Below are 7,339 nucleotides of genomic sequence, written 5' to 3' on the forward strand. Positions count from 1 at the left end.
TTCCACAGAGAAGGTCAGCTGGAGCCATGGATAACAAACAGATGTCCTGGCACAGGTAAAGATAATGAAAGAAGAGACGTGATTTCACACATGAAGAAAATTAAATTCTCATTTTAAAAGGCCTTACTCCCCTCACTGAGAGCAGGAGAAAGGGAATGACTTAAAGAAAACTGTTTTTTATTAGCAAGAGGCTGACATGCAGTTTTAAAGCAACCAAGTTGTAGATCATATACAACAGGAAAACTCACCTGCTCTGGAACATTAGATCAGCATCAATTTTTCAGGAAAAATTCCAAACTGATGGCTATCAGAGTGACACAGACTAAGCGTGCTGAGATAGAGAAGCAGCCTTCACTGCATCATCTTTGGCTCCAACCCAGCGCAGTACACTGTCAGATAATTATTTTGGTATGTTAAAGGTGCCTTGCCTTCTAGTGGAAACCTGAATCCAGAGCCAAGCACAGAAGTAGGTGCTAAAGTCATTTACTAATTAGGTTGTGCGGGGTATTGATAAAATAACACAATAGATAGAAAAAACAAATGCAAATGATATTTAATATAGAAAAATAATAATAAAGAAAGAAACATTAAACTGTGGAAAAAATGTGATTTACCTAGGGTTCCATAGGTCAGCTCACTGTAAACGTGGCATTTTCTGGTATTTGTGACATCCCAGAACGATGCGTTCTAGGGCAGGGGGTCTCAACCTTTTTCTTTCTGAGGCCCCCTCAACATGCTATAAAAACTCCAAAGCTCACCTGTGCCACAACTGTATTTCTCCATATAAAACCAGGGCCGGCATTAGGGTGTAGCAAGCAGGGCAATTGCCCGGGGACCCATGCCACAGGGGGAACCGTGAAGCTAAGTTGCTCAGGCTTCAGCTTCAGCCCCAGGTGTTGAGGCTCAGGGCCTAGGGCTGCAGTCCCACATGATGGGCTTCAGCTTTCTGCCCTGGGCCCTAGCAAGTCCCAGGCTGGCCATGCTTGCTGGACCCCCTGGAACCTGCTCACAGCCCCCCAGGAGGCCCCAGACCTCTGGTTGAGAACCACTGTTTTAGGGTGTAAATGCTGTAGCAGACAGGAAGACTTATTTGAGCAGGAGGACTTTGGAAGTTATATATCATGGTGATGGGAAAATTAGAAAGACATAGATAAATAAGATCAAGCAAGATTAAATTAAATTGTAGGAACTATAAAAATGTTTAAAAGATGGGGCTCATTGCAGGATTGAGGCTTTAATTTAGGTTTCATTTTCTGCTGAACGTCCTCCTGCAGCCTGGTATTTTGTGTGCTTAGTTCAGGTTTTCTGTACAGAGCACCTTCATTCTTGTTAGCATTTGAATTTGAAACATAGGCACCTATTAATCCCCAGCATAACTCCATTGACTTCAGTGTGTTTACGGCAGGGATAGATTTGGCTCACACTCTTTATAGTAACCATATGAGTAACTGATACTTTCTCTGAAAATTCAGACTTCCTACAACGTTGGACCACTATATAAAGAAAACGTGAACTTCTGGAGTAGCAACTGACTTTATTAAACACCGAGAGCAGAGGTGGGCAAACTACAGCCCACAGGCCGGATGCCCAGCCCCTGAGCTCCTGACCCAGGAGGCTCGCCCCCGTCCCCAACCCCGCTCCTGCTGTCCCCCCTCCCCTGCAGCTTCACCGCCGCGCGGGCAGCGCTCCGGGTGGCGGGGCTGCACTCATGCCAGGCAGTGCAGCAACGTATCTAGTTCCGGCTGGGCGGCGTGGCTGCCAGACATGCTGCTCTGAGTGGCATGGTAAGTGGGCCGGGGCGGGGCCGGGGGGTTGGATAAGGGGCAGGGGGTCCCGGGAGAGGGCGGTCAGGGGACAGGGAGCAGGGGAGGTTGGATAGGGGGTGGAGTCCCGGGGGAGCGGTTAGGGGCGGGGGGTCCCGGGAGGGGGCGGTCGGGGACAAAGTGGGGGGGGGGTTGGATGGGTCAGGGATTCTGAGGGGGCAGGCAGGGGGCGGAAAGTGGGAAGGGGCAGATAGAGGGCAGGGGTCAGGCTGTTTAGCGAGGCACAGCCTTCCCTACCCGGCCCTCCATACAGTTTTAGAACCCTGATATGGCCCTCAGGCCAAAAAGTTTGCCCACCCCTGATGTAGAGAATTGCTTCAAATTACAGAATGCTAAATATTCCAGATTCTTCTGATATTTTCCTGTGAAGTCCCAGTTTTCTACTGTTTCTCTATATCCAGTACACTCCAGAATAAATCATGAAGCTAGATTCCTTAACAATTTTGTATTTCCCTTGTTTAATAAAGCATAGGTCATTGTTTTCTATCCTGCATGATCATTTGCGCACTTTGTTTGAGTGTTTAATTACCAACATTGCATGTACAAGTAACCACTTAGATATCTTAGTGATGCAATTGTGCCTAAGCATTTCTGAAAAATCAGGGTTATATGTTGTTTTTAAATTGTGACATTGTAGAAAGATAAGGATTGCTGTCCAGAATCCACATGTGTGGATTCTCCCAGATCCAAACCACTGATTTTCATGTCACTCTTTGGACATGTGCAGTTTCACAGTGATACTTCCTTCTGCATAAAGTTTTAATAGAAGCCTGACTGCCTTGCAGAACTGCAAAGTCTCCTGGGGTCACTGAAGGCTGTGAGACACAGCTCACAGATGTATAGCTCTGCAGCCTCTTTGCATAACTGTCTACTAAACATTTTAGGAAAAAATTATGCAAAACCATAATGTGTCACATTTGTTGGAATAGCAGGAAATCAGCACAGTTTGTAGAACTGTAAACAACTGCACGACTGACTGCTGACTTCAGGATCTTGCTATGGCTCTAAATTCAGTTTCAATTTCCTCTCCCCCTTTAGAAGTGATTCTCCCCAGTTGTGTCTCAGATAGATATGGCCAGATCACTGCTCTGTCAGTGTTACATTTCTATGATTCTTCTCTTCTCAACCTCTGCAGGGAAAATGAGAAAACGTCTCTTCATACTTGAGAAGGGAATTATGTTTCCATGCATCCGGCTCTCTTACTCTCCATAGAATCAAAGATGTGTGCATGCGGATGTCAAGGGTTAGAATTCAAAGCACTATTCCAGGCAACTGCAGCAGCAGCATAGAGAATAGGAGCTTATTTTTTTCCTGACTCAAAAGAGGCAATATGACATGTTGTACTAGCAGCACCAAATACAGCCCTGTAAAATATTAAGGAGAAACTGCTACAAATACCTCATGATACACACAGAAGCCGCACACCTGGAGACTGCTACAATAGTAAGAGGGTGCAGAAAATGCATATGGAATTTTATGCCAACTTTATGTATGTAATTATTACACCTATGTGCTCAAATAGCATAGCAGTTTCATTTGCATGTACAATTACCTAGTTTTCAAACAATCACAGAAACTACACATGCAGTTTTATTCACAATTACATGTCTAAATTATTTGAAAATCTGGTCTCCTCTATTTTTCACTGTTTATGCTGTTCACATTTAGCATTTCAGTGTGGACACTGAAACAGATTAGTGCATTTCAATTTTGTTTAGTCAAACTTTGAGATTCTTATGCATTAACAATCCTGCAGAATTTGGATTATGAACACTGCAGAAAAATGTCTGTTTAATATATTAGGGCTGTGGATTAATCACAGTTAACTCATGCGATTAACTCAAAATAATTAATTGCGATTAATCCAGTTTTAATCGCACTGCTAAACAATAGAATACCAATGGAAATGTATTAAATATTTTGGATATTTTTCTACATTTTCAAATACGTTGATTTCAATTACAACATAGAATACAAAGTGTATATTATTTTTTATTACAAATATTTGCACTGTAAAAATGATAAACAAAAGAAATAGTATTTTTCAGTTCATCTCATACAAGTACTGTAGTGCAATCTCTTTGCCGTGAAAGTGAAATTTACAAATGTAGATTTTTTTTTGTTACATACCTGCACTCAAAAACAAAACAATGAAAAACTTTAGAGTTTACAAGTCCACTCAGTCCTACTTCTTGTTCAGCCAATCGCTAAGACAAACAAGTTTATTTACATTTACGGGAGATACTCCTGCCCTCTTCTTATTTACAATGTCACCAGAAAGTGAGAACAGGCATTTGCATGGCACTTTTGTAGCCAGCATTGCAAGATATTTACATGCCAGATATGCTAAACATTCATGCTTCGGCCACCATTCCAGAGGACATGCTTCCATGCTGATGACGCTTATTAAAAATACAATGTGTTAATTAAATTTGTGACTGAACTCCTTGGAGGAGAGTTGTATGTCCCCTGCTGTTTTACCCGCATTCTGCCATATATTTCATGTTATAACAGTCTCAGACGATGACCCAGCATTTTAAGAACACTTTCACTGCAGATTTCACAAAATGCAAAGAAAGTATGTAATGATGCAGACCCACCACTGTTGCGCCTCCTGTTGGGAATTAGCTCTCTTGGTCCACCGGAGTGCCTTTTACTAGTAGGCTCTCACTCACTGTTACTTCCACTTCCTCCACCGTCTCCACCATCTGGACCCGCATTGCTCCCAGACCGCAGCATCCTCCACAGGACACCGCCCTCCTGCTGTGCCCCAGCCCACTGTCTCCCCCTTTTTGGGGGACAGGCGGTCCTCAGTCCCTCCACTTGCCTCAGCAGCCAACTGCAGCCTCTAGTCTAGCCCCTGGCTTCAGGGGCAAACTGCAGTCTGGATTTAGGCCACTCTCCTCATCGGCAAGTAGGGGTAAAAGGCAGGAGGGGGGTAGGGGGCGGGGACCCAGGCCCGCCTGCTACTCTGGGTCCTAGCCCAGGAACCCTATAGCTGCCAGCCACTTACTGCCTCTCCTCCTATTCCCACTGCCGACTTTTTCTGGACCACTTCCCCCGTAGCCTTAGCGCCTTCCCTGCCCCTGCTTCAGGGCCTTAGTCTGGCCATGAGCTCCCCTATTGCTCCGCTACCCTGACCAGCACTGCAGCATCTCCTGCACTCCTCAGCCAACAGTCCTTCCCCCTTGCCCTCCAGGAAGAGACTGCCTCTTAGCCTGCTGAGCAGCCCTTTATATATGGGCGTCTCCAGCAAGCCTTTTCCTGATTGGCTATCCCAATAAACCCTTTCTTGATTGGCTGAGTGCTGCACAGTCTTTCTAACGCTGCCTTAATCCTGCTCCTGCCTGTGTGGGGCAGCCACCCCACTACAAGATACCAATATGAGATTTCTAAAGATAGCTACAGCATTCAACCCAAGGTTTAAGAATCTTAAGTGCCTTCCAAAATCTGAGAGGGATGAGGTGTGGAGCATGCTTTCAGAAGTCTTAAAAGAGCAACACTCTGATACGGAAACTACAGAACCCAAACCACCCCCAAAAAATCAACATTCTGCTGGTGTCATCTGACTCAGATAATAAAAATGAACATGCATCGGTCCACACTGCTTTGGACTGCTATCGAGCAGAACCCGTCATCAGCATGGATGCATAGACCCTGAAATGGTGGTTGAAGCATGAAGGAACATATGAATCTTTAGCGCATCTGGCACGTAAATATCTTGTGACGCTGGCTGCAACAATGCCATGCAAATGCCTGTTCTCACATACAGGTGACATTGTAAACAAGAAGCAGGCAACATTAACTCCTGCAAATGTAAACAAACTTGTTTGTCTGAGCGATTGGCTGAACAACAAGTAGGACTGAGTGTATTTGCAGGCTCTAAAGTTTTACATTGTTTTATTTTTGAATGCAGTTTTTTTTTGTACATAATTTTACATTTGTAAGTTCAACCTTCATGATAAAGAGATTGCACTACAGTACTTGTATCAGGTGAACTGAAAAATACAATTTGTTTTGTTTTTTTACAGTGCAAATACTTGTAATTAAAAATAAATATAAAGTGAGCACAGTACACTTTGTATTCTGTGTTTTAATTGAAATCAATATATTTGAAAAAGTAGAAAACACCCAAAAATATTTAAATAAATGGTATTGTATTATTGTTTAACAGTGCAATTAATCACGATTAATTTTTTTAATCACTTGACAGCCCTAATATATATATTTGGAATTTAAATTCATGGAAACATTTCTGTTTGTCTTAGGTTTTGCAATGATTTTAAAACTAAAAAACTAAATTTTGAGCCAATTTTGACCTGACAAAGTTTCTTTCAACAGAAACACAATCCCAGAATGCACTCTGCTCTGCTGTGATGTTAAAACAACAGTGTCTAGCAACTTTCAACCAAGGATCTCAAAGCACTTTACAATGCAAGTTAAGTTTCACAACCCCTATGTGTGGTAGGTCAGTATTAAAGGGCAAAATTCATGCCTGCTATAAATTTGTTGAAATTAGTGGAGTTACAATAGGGATCAATCTGGTCCATAATATCTATTTTGCAAATGAGGAAAGTGAGGCTCCGAGAGATTAAATGCCCAATGTCACCAGCCAGACAATGGCAGAGAGGGAAATAGAGCCCAGAAGGGAAACAGAACTGACTCCCAGTCCTGTGTGGTAACCACAAAAAGACTGGAGTAGAGGACTGCAACTTTGGAGAGTATTTTTACAGGTCTAAAGGATTGTTTTGAAAATGCACTATAAGGCTTAGTATTTTTCATGCTGGACTATTAAATTGCATGAGCCATTTTCAAAATACCCCTCCAGATTTGTAACAATATTGTGCAGGGTTGCAGCCCTGGTCTATGTCTTGATGCACTGAAGTGTCCCCACACGCTGCAGAGTGGACAGCTTTCTGTGGGGTCCCACAGCACTGAAGAATAGTTTTGGTGTCATATGCCCCATTGGTAGACTGGATTTGCATTAAAGGCTAAAATACTGATAGTATTATGTGGGGGCTGATTACAGTTTTCAAACCAGAAATCTGGGTCAGAAAGGCAAAGGCTGGGAATCAGCTTTTCAGGTTAGTGTTGATTCAATGTGTTCCTCACAGTGAATTAGTTAGGAAAGTTACCGTGCTTTGTATGACTCGGCCGCTTCCTTGAATTCTTCCTCACAGCTCCACTTTCAAATCCTTTCCACAGGCTGTCTCAGTGACTGAGCCCCATCTAATTTAATTTGTTCTGATCTGTGGGGCAAGAAATTCAGCACAAACCTAAAAGCCTCATCCCTGATAGAATAAAAACTAAGTGACAATTTCCATTTTTTTTCTGACTGGTTTAATTTAGAAAAGAAAGGGATTAATATGTCTCCCCAATGGTTGGAATTCAAGCTGTGTCACCTCCAGTTAAGTCATCCCTCACTGGGGAAGGGAGAAGGAAAGGAATTGAGATGGGCTAAAATGCAGAGTAAGGGAGAGATGGAAGAGGAGAATAAAGAAGAGAGAGCTAGGTCA

Source organism: Lepidochelys kempii, chromosome 13 (genome assembly GCF_965140265.1).
Source record: "Lepidochelys kempii isolate rLepKem1 chromosome 13, rLepKem1.hap2, whole genome shotgun sequence".
Taxonomy (NCBI): Eukaryota; Metazoa; Chordata; order Testudines; family Cheloniidae; genus Lepidochelys; species Lepidochelys kempii.